The sequence below is a fragment of the Lipotes vexillifer genome, unplaced genomic scaffold (genome assembly GCF_000442215.2).
Source record: "Lipotes vexillifer unplaced genomic scaffold, Lipotes_vexillifer_v1.1 scaffold390, whole genome shotgun sequence".
In the NCBI taxonomy this organism is placed as follows: domain Eukaryota; kingdom Metazoa; phylum Chordata; class Mammalia; order Artiodactyla; family Lipotidae; genus Lipotes; species Lipotes vexillifer.
In genome coordinates, this window is record NW_006784503.1 from 4092412 (window position 1) to 4115482 (window position 23071).

Below are 23071 nucleotides of genomic sequence, written 5' to 3' on the forward strand. Positions count from 1 at the left end.
GTCCGCGAGCGCGGGCGCGCGCAGGGTGCGCTTGACACCTCCCGAGGCGAGCCACCGTCCCCCCGTCTCGTCCCCGCCCCACCCCCAGTCGTGGAAGCCTTCTTGGTGTTCCCCATAAACCGCCGGGAATTCCCGTCCGGGCGCGGGAGAAGGTGTGAGGAGCTCGCCCCCTGCAGGACCATGCGCGCCGCCTGGCAGATGCCTCCCGCACCCCGCCCGGCAGCACCCACCCGCCAGCTTGGGATTCGGTGACAGCCACGAGAAATGACCATAGAGTGAGTGCCTTTGTGCCATCCAATCCTCACGACCTTGTGAGGCAAGTAAAGAGATGGTTATGTATTTTACATAGAAGCAAGGCAAACGATGCTCCCGAGAGTAACTGAGTGGCCCAGTGGGCTTCATATCATATCATATCCAAGCGCTTCATATCCAAGCGCTTCCGAGGGCTTAACAGGACCCCTGGTCAGTGTCCCAGTCGTGTTTCCTATGCTTTTTCCCTAAAATCCTCGGTCGTTCTCAGTTGATTGGAAACAGTTTCAGGGTACTAGGCCAGGATCCACTCTGGGCAGATAAGAATACGCTGAAATGGTACTCCTGTAGGAAGTGGAAGGGACCCAGGGAGTGTGTGAGAGAACCAGGAGAATGTGCAACAAGAGAGGGCAAAGTTCATATATAACTGGCCCAGTAAAGAGTTTGAGTTAAAACAGATTTTCATTGAACGTCTGAAGGAAACTCTCATAATTATTTTTAAAAATCCAGCTTGCCAGGGGGAAATGGGGGGAGGGATAAATTGGGAGACTGGGGTTAACAAACACACTACTCTATAGAAAATAGGTAACTACTGTGGACCTACTGTGGAGCACAGGGAACTCTTCTCAATGCTCTGTAATGACCTATGTGGGAAGATATTCTAAAACAGAGTGGATATGTGTATAACTGATTCACTTTGCTGTACAGCAGAAACTAACACAACGTTGTAAATCAACTATAATAAAAAATTTTTTTAAAATCCAGAAGTTCTGAAGACACTGGTCCAATAAAATCACACCCCATAACTCTACACCAGGCATGTGGCATGGTTTCTGTAGCAGCCAGCAATAAACCCAAGAGAAACTTTACAAAAACCTTTTGTGCATCTGAAAAGGAGGAAGTGTGAGAGACGTTGGAAATTCAATATGTGAGACAAAGCAGTCTCCTGACACTGAAGGACAGTGGACCAATCTTTTTTAAGCTCCCTTCTAAGAATTTGCTATATGAGGTGGCAGCATGGGTCAGACATTATGTATGGCCCTTGGTATTTTAGTAACACTGCATATGAAATTTTGCTTTCTGAAATAACTGTATCAGTGGATAGCTTTTATAACTGCACTAGGCAATAAGTTACCGTTGTTAAAACTGTAGCATCTCTGCTTCTATCTTCCGTTTATGTTTTTTCACCCTTTCGGTGTCTTTGGTGGTTCCCTCTATTTGCAACTTTCTACAATTCAAGTCCTATAGATAATACTTATATTAATGCACCCTTTCCTACACCAGGCGGATTCTGTTCCCTCCTAGGTAGTTTTCTAGCTACGGTTTTGTTGTTCTTCTTATCTTGGGTAAGTTTTCAAGTCTTGGATTTTAGAGGACTAGTATCTTTCAGGCTATGGATTTAAGGATTTAAGAAGAGAAAGTAGTGTTTTTCCTTGACATCTAGTACAGCATTAACCAGACTGATCCAGACTTCTACAAGGACCAGGTTAAGCTTCGTGTTCTTCTTTATTCTTTTTATATGCAGTTACTGTCTTTTTTTTGTAGTAGTTTAATAGTATTTTTACAGAAACCTTTAGTACCCACAAAAATAAAATTGCAAAACTGCATTGTGTTATACAAGTAGATGCAAAGGTTAGTGGAAAGCAAGTCATCACCAAGTCCACTGCAAAGAGAACGTCTGTGATAGAACACCAAAGCAATTTATTCATCCAGCCATCACTGAGAATCTTCCAAAAACCTTGCATAGCACAAAAGCCTGGGATTAAAGCAAGATCAGAATAAAACGTAGCTAATGGGTCTCTGAGATTAATATAATGAGAATGAGTAGTTTCCAACAAATAATAATAAAACGGAAGTTGAATGTGGATCAAGAAAGCATTATAAACACACACTTTTTTTTTTGGATTCATGAAGAAAAGAACACGATGGGAAAACCATTATAGGTCTGTACCCCCTTACCTAGAACTTTAAAATCTAAATAGCTCTGAAAAATCTAAAGTTAAAAAAAGTATATATTTTCTTGGTAAAATGATCTGAAACGAATTGACATGTGACTATTTACAGTCTTGCTTATTCTCACTTCATATGAATATTTATGTTTTAGTGCAAACTATAAATGTGCTTGCTTATGGAGTATTGCCCCAAACCCCACTGGGGGTGACTCAAAATATCTAGTGTATGTGCTGTATTAACTGTCTAGAATCTGAAAAATTCTGAATTCTATACACATCTGGCCTCAGGGGTTTCAGATAAGAAGTTGTAGACTCGTATTATTTTAAAAAAAGAAAAGAAAAGAAACATCGTGTTGCAGACTTGTCATTTCTAGGAAAGAGGAAAGAAATCCTCTTCTCAAAAATGGGATTTTCAGCAGCCCATTGAGATTGGCCAACAGCCCATTTTCCAAAGGAATTTTCTGCCCCCAGTAGTTCTCAAGAACCTGAGATTTTTCACTTTCAAATCAAGTTTTAAAATATGTTCTTAACTCTGAAATTTGCTTGAGGGTTGGTTGGTTTAACACAAGACTTATCCAGTTCACTTGCTATTAATTTGTAAATGATTACTCTTGGAATAGAGAGATCTGTGTCTTAAAAGAACTATGGTAAACAGTGTAATTAAATAGAAAAACAACAAGAAGAAACACGCCAGTGATGTGAACATATAAGCATAATCAGAAGCTTCATTTCCATGCTTAACAAGATTCACCCTCAGACAGTGTTGCTGAAGGGACCAATTTATCCCCAAAGTGAGAGAAGTTTAAATACACTTAGCACAGTGATCTCACCTTAGTACTCTAGGGGAAAAAAATTAGCATGCAGAAAGTATTTTACAAATGAAAACTTTGGTTTTGATGTCAGCTTTGCTTCTCTGTGACTTTGAGTAAGTTAATTAACCTCCCTGGACTCAGCTCATTTGTAAAATGAAAGCAGCTGGACTAACTAATTTTGAAGACTCCTTCCCTGTGCAGTCATCTCATCATTCCATGATCCACATTTTATGTTTGTTTGGTCATGAGAGGGAATTGCTACAAGGGCCATATTCCTACTGAGAAAATCTAATCATTGGTCCTAGACACTCTTGAGAGTAAGCATGTTTTTTTTTGAAGTTATTTATTTATTTTTAATTAATTTATTTATTTTTGGCTGCGTTGGGTCTTCATTGCTGCGCGTGGGCTTTCTCTAGTTGCCACGAGCCAGGGCTACTCTTCGTTGCGATGCACGGGCTTCTCATTGCCACGGCTTCTCTTGTTGTGGAGCACGGGCTCTAGGCACGCAGGCTTCAGTAGTTGTGGCTCATGGGCTCAGTAGTTGTAGCTCGCGGGCTCTAGAGCGCAGGCTCAGTAGTTGTGGTGCACGGGCTCAGTTGCTCCGTGGCATGTGGGATCTTCCCAGACCAGGGCTCAAACCCATGTCCCCTCTATTGGCAGGCAGATTCTTAACCACTGCACCATCAGAGAAGCCCAAGAATAAGAATGTTTTAGATGACATTGAGGGCTAATTTCCGAGAATGTTATCATTTTGTTAAGCTGGTAGATTTAGATGACAAACTGATTTATTCATAGCTAACTTCATAGTAAGATATCAATACTTGAGGTCTGTTCTTTTTGTTTGTTTGTTTGAGCAAAGCTCTTTCTATCGGAGATATTCTGATTACTGAACTGCAAAAGTCAGTTCTAGATGAACGAGGTATAATCTACTGCACTGGAGGCAGCTCATGCTGACTCCAGAGAGCTGACTGCTAAATTTCCAGGGTTTTACAAACTATAGATTGTATCTGTACGGCAGAAATACCACTGTAATGGTGTGCTGCTACACATCTTTTCCTAACTCTACGTTCTGGCAGCTTGAAATCGTCCACAGTAGGAGTATTTACACCAGCACAACTGGCAAATGTAAAAAATCAAGACTTTATTTATTGTTTTGTTGATGGTCTAAGCTTAATAAAGGGATCAAGAAAATGTTAAAAATGCAGATTTCAAAGCTCAGAAATAGGGGGTTCTAAATCAGAACATACTGTACAGCACAGGGAAAAAACAAAACAAACAAACAAATAGGGGCTTCTGCAGAGAGGAATGAGCACAATTGTCACTCCCTTTATTTACACCTTTCAGTGGCATCACCTTGCCCCCCCCCAAAAAAAATGGAGATTAAACTTAAAAGTGTGTCATGTCTGTAGCCTTTGCGTTGTGAGTAATGAAAATATTGGAGGTAATATTCTTCCAGTATTTGCAAACTGTCATTTGATTCAGCAAAGAGGGCACTCATGTCATTGACAGATGAGTGAAATTACAGCAGAGGCATCTTCATGGTTTCACTTTTGTCTTACTCATTAACATAAAAATGTTAACCAGCATTCATGTTGGAATGACACTCATTTGTCAATGACATGAGGAACTTCTCTGCCGAACTGGATAATAATCAAGCATTTATTTGCAGTCTTATTTTGTTAAGTCGTGGTTGAATTGCAAACACTGATTGGCTGTGAATACAAGAGTTGGGCAAAAATCAACAGAAGTGTTCTGTGAAAATCAATGAGCTCTATGGAATTTATAATAAACAGTATTGTATAATTTGTTATTACTTACAAATTGGGTGCTACACATCCTTTGTAGGATTAAATGAAAATAAACTTACATATGTATGTACACAGACATTTTTTGCAGAGCAGGTTGTTAAACATTTACCAGCCCACTGCTGAGTATAATTGTATCTTCCCTGCCAAGAGGCAGAACGTTAGACCTTCCCACTCTGAGTCATGCTGATGGGATAAAGCCCACATAGGACAAAACCTCAATAAACTGGACTGTACATGCAAAAGCAACTTGTGTTAATAAAAATTCTTAGAGTAATTAAGAAAACGCCATTTGTTGTTTTCAAGTACTTAGAACAACACAAACCAGGGCCAACAGAGGGTGTGGACTGTTTTAATGAAAAAGCAAAAATAAGTTTAATTAGCACTCTGTATGCAAATAAATTTTGCTAAAGTTTTTAAAGAGTGCTTGCAATAATTTATTTTCTTGAGTCAAATCACTCTCTTCCCCTCCATTTGGACCGATTCTTAGGTTTTGTAGGACACCCTCTTAGGTGGCCCAGCAGGCCACTTGTGCATGGTCCCTGCACTGAAGACCTCCAGTGGTTCCCTATTGGCCACAGGATTAAGTTGAAACTCACAATGTGTCCCAGGCTTCTTCCTAACTCCCTAAACTGTTACCTTCTCCCAGCCAGGTTGGCAAACCATAGCCCAGGGACCAAAGATGGCCTGTGGTGTGATTTTGTACTGCCCCTGAGGAAAGAATGGTTTTGACATTTCTTAATGGTTGAAAAACATCAGGAGAACAACAATATTTTGTGACACATGAAAATGATATGAAACTCAAATCTGAGTGTGCGTAAAGTTTTATTGGCACCCAGCCACACCTATGCGTTTACATATTATCCGCAGCGGTGGTGGAGTTGAGTAGTTGCAACCCACATACCTAAAATGTTTAAGTACTATCTGGCCCTTCACAGAGAAAGTTTGCTTACTGCGCTCTAACCTCACCAAGCTTCTCATTTTTCCCAGCTCACAGAGCCCTTTTGTGCTGGGCATTAACACGGTTCTCTGCCTTTAATCTGCTTCCTAGGGGTCAAGTCCTCACTCAGTACCGAAGGCCTCTCAAGCTTTCGCACCGCTCCAGCCTCATCCCCAGGCACCCACGGCCCAGCAACCCTAACCACGCCAGGCCACGCCTAACTCTCGCTCTTCTCTTAACCCTAAGTATTTCCTCCTCCGCAAGCCCCTTGGCCTGGAGCACGCATCCTCTTGCCCATCTGACAGACTTCTGGCCATCTTTCAGGGTCAAAACCAGACCTCTCCTGCATGAAGTCTCTTCTGAATATTCTAGGCAGTCAGCCGTCTCCGCCTCTCTGCTTCCACAGTGCTTTAGACACGTGTCCAGGGCTTTTGCTAGGAAATGAAGTGCCCGTTTCCACATCCTAACACGCTGGAAAAGGTCTCCTGCCTTTCCTCCGTCCTGTGCTCCGCACCACCCTCTCTCTTCTCATTGGGGTGTGGAGCAATCACGTTAGCCAAACAATGAGTCAGACAAGATGGGAGCTCTCGTTTCGCTGAACTGATAAGCCTTACCTTCACTCTGGAAAGAAAATGCTTCAGCTCTCCCAAAGCACTGGATGCTTCCGTTACAGAAAGTTTCACATTATATCCTGACCAGAGCATTTGTTTTCTCTTCTCACTGACATCATAGACTAGGCTTCTGGGGGAGAGGGGCCCGTGTTTTATTTATCTTTGCACCTCCACCTCCAAAACACAGGGCACACACACAGTAGGTGCCCAGTAAATGTGGATTGAATTGCTTGGAGGTGCTTCTCTTCCAACACACAAAATGAGAGAAGACAATATCAATTCAATATAAGGAAAATCCGTAGGTTTGAGAGGTGCAGGGGTGGCACACTCGGCTTTTCCTTCTCTGTCGGCTTGAGTAAAGATGTGCTTGAAGAGGGGAGTCAAGCCTTGGGGATGGGGGGCAGGTTGCTCGATGACCTGACCTCTTCAGAGATTGAAACGTTCAGCCCTCCTCCCTGGATATCAGGCGAACTGTGAACTGAGGCGCTCTGTCCCCTCAGTCCTTGCTATGTGAACTGAGGCGCTCTGTCCCCTCAGTCCTTGCTATGTGAACTGAGGCGCTCTGTCCCCTCAATCCTTGCTACTCAAACTGTGGTCCCTAGACCAGCAGCATCAGCATCACTGTGAACTGAGGCGCTCTGTCCCCTCATGTGAACTGTGAGGCGCTCTGTCCCCTCAATCCTTGCTGCTCAAACTGTGGTCCGTAGACCAGCAGCATCAGCATCACTGATGCTGGGAGCTTGGTAGAAGTGCGGAGTCCTAGACCTACTGAGTCAGAGTGTGAACTTTCACAAGACCCCCAGGTAGTTTGTTTGCGCTTTAAAATTTGAGAAGCAGTCTTCTAGCGTACGTGAAGGATACGTGCACCACAGGCAGGAACTTAGCTTTCCCATCCTGTCAGAAGCCCGAAATATGTCAACTGTACTGTACTAATGGGACTTGATAAAACCTAAAGGGTTAAGGTCCTTTCTAATGCTGAGATTCGTGAAGGTTCCTTTCGGTTCTGAAGTGCCATGCTGTCATCCATTCTGTCTAGTTGCTGCTGTACTCCATTGCTCGGTAGTTCAACCGTCATTTACTAACTACCTACTGTATGTCAGACACTGTCCCCCAAACTAGGATGTAGCTGTGAACAAGCCAGAAAAGGTCCCTGCTGTTATCAAACTTAGATTCTAGCAGGGAAAGGCAGATAGTAAATAAATACGTAAATAAATTAATTTCATGTGAGTCCCATCGACAGGCATGGAACAGGTGATATAGTAAAGAGTATCTGGGGTGGGTGGGGAGTAGAAGCATTAGGGCAATCAGGAAAGACTTCCTGGAGAAAGTAACATTTGAGCTGAGTCCAGGATGAAAAGAAGGAGCAGGTGAGCATATTACAAAAGCACAGTGAGTGCAAAGTCCCAAAGCAGGAACTGTTTAGACATTTAGAGAAAAAAGTTCACAGCAGCTGGGATGCTGCGAGAGAAACATCAACATCAAAAAAAAAAAAAAAAAGAGAGAGAGAGATGAAGTAAGGTGATGATGAAGGTGGATGGGGACAGATCACATAGAGCCTCAGAATCTTTGTGATTTTCCTGCACAAGAAGGATGGGCAGAGTTTGCTTTATACTTAAAAATGAAAAAGATCACTGACTGCTTTTGGAAAAATGATTGTAGGCAAGGGTAGAGGCAAAGAAGTCGGCTAAAACACTATTTAGCAATGGATAAATTGGACCTCATCAAAATTAAAAACTTCTGTGCTTCAAAGGCACATCAAGAAAGTGAAAAAAAAAATCCACAGGTTGTGGGAAAGTATTTGCAAGTAAGATATCTGGTAAAGGACTTGTATCTAGAATATAGAACATAAAACTCTTAAAACTCAATAATGAAATGACAACCCAATGAAAAAAATGAGCAAAGGGTCTGAATAGACATTTCTCCAAGAAAGATCTACAAATGGCCAAGAAGCACATGAAAAGATGCTCAACATTATAGTTATCAGAGAAATGCAAATCAAGACCACATCATGATACACTTCAAACCCACTAGGATAGCTATAATAAAAAAGATAATAACAAGTGATCTGAAGATATGGAGAAACTAGAACTCTCATACACTGCTGGTGGGAATTTAAACTGGTGCAGCCACTAAGGAAAACAGTCTGGCAGTTCCTCAAAAGTTTAGACATAGAGTTACCAAATGACCCAGCAATTCCATGTCTAGGTATATACCCGAGAGAAATGAGGGCACATGTTCACACAAAAACTTGTTCACAAATGTTTATTGCAGCATTATTCATAATAACCAGAAAGTAGAAACAACTCAAATGTCCAACAACTGATGAATGGGTAAACAAAATGTGGTAAATTCATATAACATGTACTAGTTTGCTAGGGCTGTTGTAGCAAAGAACCACAAACTGCGTGGCTTAAACAGAAACCTATCATCTCATACTTCTGGAGGCTAGAAATCCAAGATCGAAACTGTGGCAAAGTTGATACCTTCTGAGGTCTGGGAGGGAGAATCTATCCCATCCCTCTCTTGTAGCTTCTGGTGGATTGCTGTCAGTCTTCAGTGTTCCCTGGGGTGTAGAAACAGGACTCTCATCTCTCCCTTCATGTTCACATGGTATTCATCCTGTGTACATGTATCTGTGTTCAAATGTCCCCTTTTTATAAGGACATTGATCATACTGGAGGAGGGACCCACCTACTCCATATGACCTCATCTTAACTAATTATATCTGCTACGATTCTATTGATATTTCCAAATAAAGTCACATTTTGAGGTATTAGGGGTTAGGATTTCATCATAGGAATTTGGGGGGAACACAAAATCTAAAATAGTGGAATAGTCTTCAGCCATAAAAAGGAATGGAAGTAGACTGACACAGTCTATTACATGGGTGAGCCTTGAAAACATTATGCTATGTGAAAGATGCCAGACACAAAAGGCCACATGTTGTATGATTCCACTTCTATGAAATATCCAGAATATAGAAATCTGTAAAGACAGAAAATAGATTTACTGGTTGCTTGGGGGCAGTGGAGGGGCTGGGGGAACAGGAGGGTGATAGTTAAAGGCTACATGTTTCTTTTTTCGATGATGGGAAAGTTCTAAAATTGCTTGTGGTGATGGTTGTACAACTCTGTGAATATGCTAAACGTCATTGAATTGTACACTTAAAATGATTGAATTGTATGGTATGTGAATTATATGTCAGTAAAGCTGTTACCAAAACAAAACACAAATTAGTGTCATAAAAAGTGTTAAAGACTAAAAAAAAAAAAGTGTGACTTCTAGGGTTCACGTCCAAAATTCAAATCCTCCAACCTTCTGTAACCTTGAGCAAATTGCTCTGGGAGCCTTAAGTTCTCCACTGGAAAGACGGGGATATGTGAAAGGAGTCACTACTACTCGTCTAGCAGGACTGTTCAAGAGTTAGAGATTATCTAGGTAAAAACACCTGGCGCACAGTAGTTGCTCCCTAAAAGCTATTATTAGTGATACATTTCACCCTTGAAAGCATAGTGTGATTCTATCACAGATAAATCTTTCTTTGGGTCATTTATTTTTCTAAATTGTCAAACAAGGCCTTTTTAATGCCCCTTCAGGAAGCAAACTCCCAAAATGGAACTACAACTTGGGAGAAAAACATATTCCTTCACATTATTCATGCCACAGGAGGACCCAATTCTGTGCTGCTTTTCTGCCTCTGACACCTCTTCCTGACTTTTGTTTTTATTCCTTGAGCTGATAATTGAAACTGTCAGAGAAGGCGTACACTGCTCAGTGTTTCAGTGACACATTCCAGCTGGAACTAAAGAGCACGTTGCTGAGTTGAAGAAAGAGAGCGAAGCTTCCTCAGGAAGGAGCTCACCCTCGAGGCAGTGGGGGATTTGAGCATCCGGGCTGTTGGGTTATTAATTTTGTGTCTAGGAGGGTTTCCTAGCGCATCCATTTGAAGGGACGGACCTGAGTCACCATGAGTCTGAAGAGCGGAATGAATACAGAAAGACTTGAGAATAAGTCTCTGAAATGCCACCCGTCTTAAGCATTTCCTGAGGCTTTATAGAGAAAAATCAGAATCAAATCTTGCTCTGGCCGTGAGTCAGATGTCTCCATCACAATGCCCGGAGCCCTAAGGTCAAAAAATATAAAAGATGCCACTCAAAGCCATTAAGCGGCACTCATGGATGGTGTACCCATGTCCCAGGCCCTGTCTGTGCTGGACCCTGGGAATACAGAGATGATGGTGAAATGGTGTCTGCAGAGGCACCTGGTTTCATGCACAGAAGCAAACAAACGCCCTTCATAGAGGCATTCTTCAGTCAGTGGAAGAGGAGCTCAAGGTCACACCAGAGTACCTCTGACTTGGTGCCACACGATCTGGGTGTCAAGTCCCAGGGAAACCTCCCCGATAATTACATTTTCTCCCAACTCTCTAGACAGTCAATTTATTCCATCCTGTCACTATGTTCCAAACATGTCCTATCTAAACAATCCTACGGTTATGATTCGTAATCCCAGCAGATGCAGCCTTATTTAGAACATCTCATTCAGAGATGATGTTCTCAAAACTTTGAGGAAATGGAGAATGGCTGACAAAATCCCCTACCTCTGCACCCTGTCCTGGTGCTGCTTCCTTCCCCCAGAGCATTGCTGCCTGTTGTCCCTATGTCACCCTGTGGTCATCCAGGTCAGCGCGATCTCCTTCTCGTGGTGGTCACTGCTTACCTGTCAGGGGTGCAGGGGGAATGACCATGGGCTGGCCTGCCCCCCTACCAGTGCCCCATGACTCAAAAGCACCGCTGTTGTTTGCCTCATCACAAGAATTCCCAGGGACCCTTTAAAGAAATCCAGATTCCAAAATAATAATAATAAATAAAAATCAAAAGGAGAACATTCTCCAAAAAATAATCCAGATTCCAGAAGACCCTACTCTAGACCCACTGAATCAGTCTTCAGGAGAGAGGCCTGGAAATTTAGATTTTTAGTACGCGCTCTGCGAGATTTTAGATAAAGCAAGTTTGGGAAGCTTTATGTAGCATTTTAGAGGAGAAACCCCGAACAAAGACTTTTGGACTTCTTTTCAAACGCATGCATGTGTCAGGGCAAATCCTAGAGGGGAGGTTTTAAGTCAGCAAGCCCCCTTCACAGACCATTAATTTCAGCCCTCTGGACAACCCCTGACACGATTCTGATCTGAGAGCAAAACCGTTCCCACGGGATCTGAAAATGCCCAATATACATTCTGAAAGTGCTTGCTTAACTGGCACCCAGGGAGGGCTTGGTTTGCCTGTAGGATTTGGAGCTGTGGATATTTCCTGCCTCTAAGCAGCAGCAATAACCCTTAGTCATATAAGAGGCCTAGCCATGGCTTTAAACAGAGACTTCATTTTCTCAGCTCTGTGGAATTCCCATTGTCTGCGAGGCTGTGTGTATGACTTTCTTTGGAAAGGGGTTGTGAGTTGTTTTCTAAGGCCTTTTAACTTGACCGGGAGGCAGCGTTGAACGAACTGCTCAGGGCAGCCCTGGTCAGACATCCGATGAGCCACGGCCAGTGCCTCTGGGTCTGGAGTCAAGGACCTTTCCTCCAAGGGTTCCTTTCTCTGTTGTTGTTTTTAAACGAGGGCTACACCCTGGCAACGTGCTCACCAGCGTCCCTTCCTTCCTCCCCTGGACGCTCCCCCCTCTGTTTGAGGTTCGCAGCCAAAGCTGACCTCACCGACTCTGCATCGCGTTTTGGTGAGGCCCTCTTGCAGATGCCAAGAAGTGGGCTGTGCTGTTTGCTCAGGCCCTGCTCAGATATTCCATCAGGCTCTGAGCACAGCAGCTCTGGGCCTGGGCTTCCAGGCTCCACCAGAGTCCTGTCCTGAACTGGGTAGAGCCCCGAACGTGGTCAGAAGGCCCGCACAGGGCCAGACCTCTGGAAACGGGGTCAGGCACACTGGCTCAGTTGGAGTCATTACACCGGAGACAGGACCCAGCAGAGGAATGACTGAGGGCTTTGATGGGAGCAAAGGCAGCTGATCAATGCCTCCTTTGTGCCCCGCTCCATAAAATGACACCACAATCCAGCCCGGAGATCTTAGAAGCAAAGAGCACATCTTATAGTCCTTGAATCGGATAGAAGGGTGGGCATGCTGAACAAGATAGGACTGACTCAGATGGGTTGAGTAGGGCCTCAGAGCCCACCTGGCTTGCAGACTGAACAAGTGGTCCTTACACTTCTTGAGTGTAAGAGTCCCTCACAGAAAGACACCTCACTTCCTTGCTCAGAAAGGCTAATCTGAAGCCGTAGAAAAGATGGTTTTCTTTATCAAGGCCCCAGGGAACGACAACCCAAATAAAAGGATAATTCGCTTCATGGTTCTATTCATCTAATTTGCTCTTTTTTTTTTTTTTTTAGAAGGTGTTGGGGGTAGGAGTTTATTAATTAATTTATTTATTTTTGCTGTGTTGGGTCTTCGTTTCTGTGCGAGGGCTTTCTCTAGTTATGGCAAGCGTGGGCCACTCTTCATTGCGGTGCGCGGGCCTCTCACTAACATGGCCTCTCTTGTTGCAGAGCACAGGCTCCAGACGCGCAGGCTCAGCAGCCATGGCTCACGGGCCCAGTTGCTCCGCGGCATGTGGGATCCTCCCAGACCAGAGCTCGAACCCGTGTCCCCTGCATTAGCAGGCAGATTCTCAACCACTGCACCACCAGGGAAGCCCCTAATTTGCTCTTCTTTTTCATCTAGCTGTCGAAACAGAAACTGCGTCACCATCCTAAATTCTTCCCCTGCCTCATCTCATACGTCCAGTCAGTCACCAGATCCTGATGATTCCACCTGTTTGATACACACATAGTTTTCCCCTTCCCCTCAATTCACTCCTCATCCCTCATTCATTCAGGTCCTTAGCCCTTTTGTGCATGAAGAACGGACTTTATAACAAATCCTCCCGTTTCCAGTCCAGACACCTCTCCAACCCCTCCTGTTTGCATGGGTACCAGGATTATCTTTCCAAAAACGACCTTTTAAAAACACAAATCCAGGACTTCCCTGGTGGTACAGTGGTTAGGAATCTAATTTCTCATCAAACCTCACATATATCCAGAGATGCAATCACACTTGACTCATTCGTTCATTCGAGTTCCTGTTGTGTATCAGATCCTGTGCTGGGCTCTGATAATCCAGTGGTGAGAGTGAGGTACCCACAGTCCCTGATCCCCTAGAGCAGACAATAGAAGGCGGAGGACAGACTTTGAACAAGAATGTCCAATCAAGTTCAATGGGTGCTTTGCTAGAGCAGAGCAGACGGACATCACCTGGCCTAGGATGCAGGGCGGGCCCCTGATCCAAAGGAATGAGTAAGAAACAATGGATGTAAGTTGGAAGTTGGTGGTGAGAGCCAGTGTGTGCAAAGAGTCACAGGTGAGAGCTCTGGGTGTTTTCAAGCAGCTGAAGGGAAGAGTGGCCTACGAGTGCTGAGAGAGAAAGCTGGGAGAGGCCAGTGGGCTTCTTGGTCATGGAAGAGCTCAGAAGATTCCATGGTAAGGACTTTGTGACTTTACCTAGGGGAATGGAAAGCCACAGAACCATTTTAAGCAGACTTTATTTTTGAAAGGTCTCTCTGGCTGAGTTTGGGGAATGGGTCCAACCATCAATAGTGCCCCAAAGTGCTGTGCATTTCTGCACAGTTGCATCTTAGCATGAGCCTTTTCATTTCTCTAGGATGCCCGATGGCTCTTGTCTACTCAGTGAGTTCTGTCTTTCAAAACTCAGCTCAGGGGACTTCCCTGGTGTTCCAGTGGTTAGGACTCTGCACTTCCAATGCAGAGGGCCCGGGTTTGATCCCTGGTTGGGGAACTAAGATCCCACATGCCATGTAGTGCAGCCAAATAATAATAATAATAATAAATAAATTTAAAAACTCAACTCAAAATCCTTAAAATTCACAGACCAGCCTTCACCCTCTCCCCAGGCGGAGTTGGGCATCTTTGCTCCCAAGGTGTGTTGTTCATTATTCTATTATAGTATTTTTCACATCATATGTCAGTCCCCATCACTAGGCTGTGTGTTTATAAAGGGAATCCAGGCTGTTTTCCTTTCAGCTTTACATCCCTAAGGCCTAGCACGTAGTTGCTTTCAACATGTTCTTTGAATTTTCTTTGAATGGGTGAATTTACACCAGGGGCAAAAAGTACAGAAAAGTTGAGATTCAAGACTTCCATGACTCCCTCCATATTACCGCCTCCTCTGCCCACTGGAGGTCCCATTTGTCCCAAATCCAGAAATCTCGCAGGGTTTGCCCTTCCCTGGATGTTTCTCTCTTTTCCATGCAATGCATTTCAGCAGACAGGCTCCTGAAGGAGAGGAGAGCTCTGCAGGTTTCTCACGGCCTTCTGCGATGTGGGAGCCCTTGACTTTGTACCTAAGTTTGGGCAAAGGCCTGGTCAGGAAGTCAAACTTAAAATTGGCTTCACTGAAGGGGCCCAGGGCAGGTTGTGCAGTCTGTAACTCAGGAGGGCCCCTTCCTGGCAGTCACCACCATGCTGCATATTTATTAGGCTTTTTGAGGGGTGGGGGCAGGGGGGCAGTAGTATCTTCAGAAGGGGTACCTTTTCCAACCACACAATGGCTCTGTGTGGGCTTCATAAACTAGGAGTAGGTCTTCGGTGAAGAGGCTAGAAACTTGGTTTGGTTGATTATTTGTTTATTATTTGTAAGTAGCTTCTGGCAGTCTGTAGTCAGGATTGATTGATGTAAGAAGGAGGTTTGCTCTTTTGGAAAGGGTCTTAACATGAGTCGTGCAGAGGTGTTTGATTCGCATCACCTGCCTCGCAACGGGGCCTGGGGCTCTGGAGCCTTGCAAGCAGTAAACACCTTTGCTGAAGGTACAAGTGAAACCTCACTGGTGAAAACTGAGATACAGTCACTAATTCAATTCTTTATTCATTCACTCAGCATAATTATGGAGCATCTTTGTGGGCCTGGCCCTTTGCCATTTACTTTACACATGTTATGTCCTCACCAAGTCCTTGTCATACAGGTATCGTCATTCGCCTTGCCCAGCTTATACTCTACACGGGAAAGGTCATGAGAATTCCCTGGCGGTCCAGTGGTTGGGACTCTGCATTTTCACTGCCAAGGGCCCAGGTTTGATCCCTGGTCAGGGAACTAAGATCCCACAATCTGCGCAGTGCGGCCAAAAAAAAAAAAGAAAAGAAAAAAAGAAAAAAACATGGGAAAGGTCATGACATGTACTTAGATAGAGCCACACGTTTAGGACACTATGGAACTGGGATTCCAGCCTGGACCCTCTCCCTCCAGGGACTTAAACTCTCCCAGGGGAGACAGAACATATAGAGAAATACCCATGATCTGCGAGAGAATGTAACACTTGGTCTCCAAAGGGGTGCCTCTGATGTTTCTGGGAGGTTAGAGGTGGGAGAGATGCTTTTTGGTCACGAAGATGTGAGATGGCTTTCTGGAGGAGGTGGCATTGGAAATAGACTCGGTAGGATTTGAATATGCAGAAAGGGGATGAGACCCCTTCTCTCTACCATCCTGAGATGACAGTTTAAAAGCTGCTCTGGAGCTTTAAGCCGTAAAAGGATGCAAACATCAGGAGGTGGTAAAAATGAAGGGATGAGCCCAAGATTTAATTATCGAGCATCTCTCTTGGTACAGGCCCATGAGGAAGCACACAAAAAGTCATGGCCCCGGGACTTCCCTGGTGGTCCAGTGGGTAAGACTCCACGGTCCCAGTGCAGGGGGTCTGGGTTTGATCCCTAGCCAGGGAACTAGATCCCGCATGCATGCTGCAACTAAGAGTCTGTATGCCGCAAGGAAGATCCCGTGTGCTGCAACTAAGACCTGTCGCAGCCAAAATAAATAAATAAAAATAAATAAAATAAATATTTTTTAAAAAGTCATGGTCCCTGGGGCTTCCCTGGTGGCACAGTGGTTAAGAATCCACCTGCCAATGCAGGGGACATGGGTTCGAGCCCTGGTCTGGGAAGATCCCACATGCCATGGAGCAACTACACCTGTGCACCACAACTACTGAGCTTGTGCTCTAGAGCCCGTGAGCCACAACTGCTGAGCCTGCATGCTGCAACTAATGAAGCCCACAGGTCTAGAGCCCGTGCTCCACAACAAGAGAAGCCACTGCAATGAGAAGCCTGAGCACCTCAACAAAGAGTAGCCCCTGCTTGCTGCAACTAGAGAAAGCCTGCACGCAGCAACGAAGACCCAACGGCAGCCAAATAAATAAATAAAATAAGTTAAAAAAAAAATCTTAAAGTCATGGTCCCTGCCCCAGTGGCCAGCAATTTAAGAGGCAGACAAATGGCCACAGACCATACAAGCATGCTCAAGGTAGGGGGGCATCGGATTAGCAGAGGAACACGCAGGAGCCGAAGTGATGTTTGATTTTATCTTCAGAGGCAATAGAATGTGAAGCGCATTCTTTGGCAGCAACCGGAAAGGCAATTGCTGGCTTTTCGTAATTCTTCGGAGTTTTATGGCATGTCAGTTATCATAGCAGTGTTTGCAGCAGAGACCTTGCGTTGGGGCCGGGGAGTGGGCAAAATGACCTGTGGTTGGAACATTAGAGCTTGTGACACAGCGCTTGGCGGTCAAGCTGTTCTACCTCTTCCAAGACCTGTTAAATTAAAAAGCCCGCCTGGCATATATTCCAGGGCTTTCGTGGGAAATGATCGCTCATCTTTAAGTATCTGTTTTACATGAAACCAATTATGGTAATGTTTCTAATGCGGAGACGATATTGTTATGAGTGCTATTTTACTGTTCAGTGTATTTATGTGCCTGAGGTTAGTTCCCTGCAATTCACATTTATTATGCTTTCAAAAATACTTCTCACAGAGGATCCTTTAAGTTTTGTTTCATAGCCATGTAGCGAGTCGGGTTTAACATGTGAGTCATATGGATCGTGATGGTACCCCTTCCTGGTAAATAACCTCATACAATTGATAGGTCTTCTAAAAAGTAATAACTTCATACTCATTAGGATGTTGGCTGTATGTTCTTCTTTTATTTAGAGAGTCTACAATCCGTGAGGCAGGGTTTTTATTCCTGTGTGAGAGACGAGGAAATTGGCTCAGTGAAATAATTTCCAACGTCCCCAACTAGCGAGGGCCACAGCGGGGACAATGAACTTGGGTTTGCCCAGCTCCAACACACGTGCTCTCCTAGGACAGTGGGTGCCTTTTTGTGAACAGTCTTCTCTGTCAGACTCTGGCCACCCGGGGCCACTGTCAACCGTCCACCTTCCATGCCGACTGGTGCTGAAGAACATTTCTAGGAACAGGAGGCACATCGTTAAAACTAAGCCAACTCCAAATCATACCTTTCCTGCCACAAAAGGAAGAAAACAAAACCCCGCAAATCAGAAGAGAGAGCAGCCAGCGTCTTTCATTTATCCACCGAAGGAACGTGCCAGGATGCGCCCAGGGAGCTTACCCTGGAGGAAGGCACTTCTGAGTCCTCCCCACCTTCCGAGTCACCCAGCACGGCCCCCGCCGGGACGGGCATTGGCCCCTGGAGCTGCGTCTCCCGGGAAGGGGGTCCGTGAGGTTGCAGGCAGGGCAGCGCTTGGCAGACGCCTTCCTTCCTCTCCTCACCAGTGTCTGGTCCTATGATGCATCTTTGTGGAAGGTCGAAGGTTAGGCAAACAGAGTCTGAATGTCTGGGACCTCCCTGGTGGTCCAGTGGGTGAGACTCCACGCTCCCAATGCAGGGGGCTTGGGTTCGATCCCTGGTCGGGGAACTAGATCCCGCATGCATGTTGCAACTAAGAAGCCTGCATGCCACAACTAAGACCAGGTGCAGCCACAATAAATAAAAAATATTTCAAAAAATAAATAAATATCAAATGTCTGCTTTTCTGAACTGTCTGAAAAGCTGCGTGACCTACAGTGGGCCTGGCATGCCTGTTCCGGCCCTTAGATGCCACACCTGTTCCCAGGGGCTGGGCAGAGACGGGACCAGCAGAGGAGCTGCTCTTAGCTGGTGTCAGGGACAGATATTGGACCCCGTTTTGCTTCCCCTGCTGTGAAAGTTTTCATTTTAACTCTTCTGTGCTAAGCCCAGATTACTTAGCAAGTCACAGACTAGAGAACATAGCCTCCTACAGGGCCCAGAGGTGGCTCATAGGCTTGTGGCAGAGCCATCCTGGGCACGCGAGACCTTGGGAAACTCCATGCCGAGGGGCAGGCTGGTCTCAGACCTGGGCCCCTGGGAAGGGTCAGGCCACTGCTGTAGGACCACATGGCCCAGAGGCAGCATCAGAGCCTTCCAAGGACCTGCTAATAGCTCCATCTATCATCCCAGGAAGCAATTTCTGGTGCTATATAATTGACTTCTGTTTGTTGTGACAGATGAAGTTTTGAAATGCCTGAGTCCATGCCTGTCTCTTTCATTAGTGACAGGCTCTGCCTAGGAGGGTAGTTCAGTAGGTGAGGGAAAGGTCTGTATTCAAGCTTTCATTCCAGTGCAGGGGTCAGACTGAGACCCAAAGTCATTATTTCTACCATTTAGGCCCCAAATCCCTACTGTCTCTGTCTTTACAGTTATCTGGGAATATCTGATGATCCCAACATTCTAATCCAAAGAGTTAATGTTACTTACATTTGTACACAGTTTTTTTTAATGCTTTTTCACACTTTATCCATTTTCATTCTTTTTTCTTTTTTTTCCCACTCCACAAGGCTTGCAGGATCTTAGTTCCCCGAGCAGGGATTGAACCTGGGCCCATGGCAGTGGAAACGCAGAGTCCTAACCACTGGACCACCAGGGAATTCCCTTATCAATTTTTATAATAACACTAATAACCAAGCTGTATATGGTGTGATACGGTTGACATCATGTCACTTGATCTACTTGTGCGGCAGGCAAAGGAGGGTACCATTATCCCCTCTGAAATTCAGAAAGGTTAAGTGAGGGGCTCAGTGTCATGCCACAGAGCAAAGAGAGAGCAGAGCTGGGACTCGAATCCAGGTCTTCCAGGTCTGAGGTGCTGCCCCAAACTTCGCTACTCCTCAGCCTGCAACTTATGGACACACAGTGGCCTTTCCCACTGCTGTTGAACAAATGTTCAAACTCCACCCGTCTAACTGAACTCACATCTTCTCGCCACCCCCTGAAGCCAGCTTCTGTTCCCAACGCCTTGCTGGTCACGGCATCCCGCTCAGTCCTCCTCAAGCCTGTCTTCTCCTTTTCCTTTTCTCTGCTTCCACATCCAGTTACTCAGCTCGTCCTCAATCTTCCTTCCCGGTCAGATGGTTTCAAGTCTGCCCCTGCTTTCCCGTCCTCTCATCCCTGCTCAGGACCGCCCCCCTACCCCACCTCACAGCTGGGCACTCGAAGCAGCCCCCGATGGCAACCCCACCCAGTCCAGTCCAGCCAGACACCTGCCCACTGGTACCAACCATTCATCCTTCCATCAGCACCAGTTTGCCACCATTGTGAACCAAGTGTGTTAGGTCAACGAGCACTTATCATTCCTGGTCAAACATCATTTCCTGGATGAAATTAAGAGTGTGTTCCTCGGGGCGGGGATTATGTGTATTTACCAGTGCAGGGGCCAGCACAGGGTACCTGGTAGCGCTCAAATGTTTCCTGAGTGTTAGTGTAAACCAGAGGATGCCCTTGAAGACTCGCAAATCTTCGGAGGCTCCCTCCCAACAAGGCAATGTTCAAGCTGCTTAGTCTGACATTCTACACACCTTACAGGACATATCTGTATTAGGGCTCTTTCTGTTTGAGAGATTAAAAATCCAATTCTAAAGAACTTAAGCCTAAAAAAGAGAATTCATCAGCCTGTACAACTAGAAAGTCTAAAGATCAAGAATGGGATCAATTAAGCCAGTGGGTTCAGAGGTGCTGTTGCAGCCCAGGGTGCCTGAGACAAGAGCTGGAAGGTAAGCACTGAGGCTGAAGCAGCAGAGATGTTGGGAGGGGTCAGACTACCTGTCTGTGCCCCAGCTGTGCCACTTACGAGCTCTGTGACCTTGGGCAAGTGACTTACTATCTCTGAGCCTTAGTTCTTCATCTGGAAGGCTATGAGAATTAAAGGAATGACTGCATGTAGATCATGCACATCACACAGGAAGTGCCATATAAATGCACTCTGAGTTTCTTACGGTTATTACGTCACCTTGCTACCGAACATGACTTGCACCCAGAAAAACAACATTCTAGAAAACAGGGAGCCTCCTTTCAAATGGAACCCCGGGAATACTCATATCCCTGGGGAAGCCTGCCTTCCCTTTCCCACCCAGGCCAGTCTGTCCTTCATGTGTAGGCCCAGGCCAGGACGAGGCCCTTACGGGGCAGGTCAGCCTGAGAGCTTCAGTGAGTTCGCCCTTATTGGCCTAAATTATATGCTCTGACGGCTGTTTGGAAAAATGCACTGCATTCTTTATGTATTTTCCCCACCAAAACACGTCTGTTTCATCGTCTTTTAAAGGGCATTCATGAGTCATTCAGCAGGGACAAAGAAGCTTCAGTCTGGAACTTCCATGGGGAAACAGTTTGAACAGTGTGGCTCACATGGACTTTTGAAATCTGAAAACATGTCTTAGAGGTGTCTTAAAGCACCTGCTCGCAGCTGTTCTCACTCGACAGCTGGATTCCAAATGTAAATAATATTTGCTGGAACGTGTAGGATCACTTCCACACAGCGGTAGACGGCTCTGTGGCAGGCGTGCTGGGAAGCAGCTCTAACACACTGCCCGCTGGCTCTGCCTGGTAGAGCCCAGAGTGTGTTCCTAGGTTTCATTGCCATGTTGCATAAGGAGCTTGAGCATCAGGCCAGCACCATTTCTCTTCTTAGGGGCAACTCTCCAACATTCGAGCCCCATCTCCAGTCTTCAAAGTGCAGCAAAGACACCAGAAGGCAGAGGGAGTGAGAGGAGGGGGTAGTGATGTCCCTCAAAACCCCCAGCCTGAGATTCAAACATCCGGCGCCTGGAACCTTCGCCCCACGGCACCCAGACCCGGCCTTTCTGGAGGCAGATGCCCCCGCAGCCCCCTGCGTGCCTGGGCCCACCTGTCTGTCTCCCCAGACTGTGAAGTCCTTGGCGGCAGGGCCTGCCTCAGCGGACGGCCCCAGGGTGGCCAGCGAGAGGCTTATTCTGTGCTGGGTGAGTACCGGCTGAAGAAGCCAATGGCCTGGGTGACTCATGCTTGCTTGATGCGGGTCTCCCAGAAACACTCTGCAAGGGCAGTTGGGTTCAGCCTTGGACTCAGCTTCTCGGACTTTTATTACTCTCTCTGGAGCCCACTTGGGGAGTGTGGTTTGTTGGGGTTTGGTGTTAGGGGTGGCCAGCAGTGGTATTCAAAATATTTAACTGCTGGTGAGGCCCAGGCACTGGTCAATCGGGTTGCCCTGCACGACCGCACCTGACAAAGAGGCTGTTTTTGATGAAGAATGATGCCAGGTGCCCAGTTGTGGGTGCCTATGAGTTGGCAGTTTTAGGACGATCTTGCGCTTTCAGTATGGAATTTTCTATATCTTCTCACACACTCTGTTAACTTAGGTTGCCAGCTATTATAAGACAAAGCACCAAGAATCTTTTATCATTGACCCGACGCCGAATGAACTCTGTGGGATGGAACTTCTTTCTTTCCTGTGTCAAGAGAGCTGAAGTTTTGGAACCAGACAAATGAGCGTTGAAATCTCTGCCACTGGGGCAGCGTACTTAAGATCCTTGACCCTCAGTTCCTTTTCTGTTAAACAGAGGTAATAAGTTGTATCTAACCTAGCAGCTGTGAATTTTAGAGCAGAAAACCTATGTACAGTGCTTGGCATGTAATAGGCATCAAATAATATTCATTTCCTCTTTCTCTTATGGTAAGTAGAACTCGTCTACTTGACAGATTAATTGACACTCTCTCACTCTAAAAACCATATGGACCCCATCCACTGCAGGCTGAAAGTTCTTGGTCAGCAGACTACCCCCGAGACTGCTCACACCACTGTCATTGATCCTGACAGCAGGGCTACATGCTTACCAAGAGGCAGCTGCTTGTTCCCAAACCTGTTTCTACCAGTAATGCCTACTATTTTAATTACATCGTTTAATTATATGTAATGCAACCGATAAACTATGCAGGTGTAAATAGAGTCATCTAGAAACAGCAACTTTCTTTTAGAGAAAAGACTTAATAAGGGTGCATTACTACATGTGGAAGTCTAATCAGCTATAACTACTCAAAATATGAGTGAATAAGTGTACTTTTTAGGTAAAACAAGATGTTTAAGAATACGTAAACATTTTTTATGACTCTCTAGTTTATCCCACCCTTTTGGTAGACTGACCAACCCCTGGTCCTGGTCCCATCAGAAATGCAGGTACTTTATTAGAGGCTTTATGTGTATATCTCACCATCCTCACCCAAGCTAAGATTTAAGTTGAACTGTATATGACCAAAAAACTTAAAATAAAATGAATTTAACCAAGACAGTTTATTTCTTTTTCAGGTAGAGGAATTCTAGAGGCTGGGAACTCTCCACGAGACGTCATAAAGGAGCCAGACCCCTATCTTTTTACTATTTTGCTTCCTCAACACATGGCTCCTGTTCTCAAGGTTTCCTCTTGGGTCCAGGATGGCTGCCAGAACTCCAGTTATCACATCCTTAGCTCCAGTTATCATATCCTTGTTTCAAGCAACAGGAAGAAGAAAGGAAGGGGGTGGTAGTAGGGAAA

At 45.4% G+C, this 23071-nt stretch overlaps 1 non-coding gene across 1 annotated transcript; it reads left to right on the plus strand.

Annotated features, from left to right (window-relative positions):
- The first annotated feature begins 14131 nt into the window (after nucleotides 1-14131).
- Nucleotides 14132-14204, plus strand: TRNAG-UCC (transfer RNA glycine (anticodon UCC)). Its single transcript has one exon. It is a non-coding gene; the product is annotated as a tRNA-Gly (tRNA).
- Nucleotides 14205-23071: the final 8867 nt, after the last annotated feature.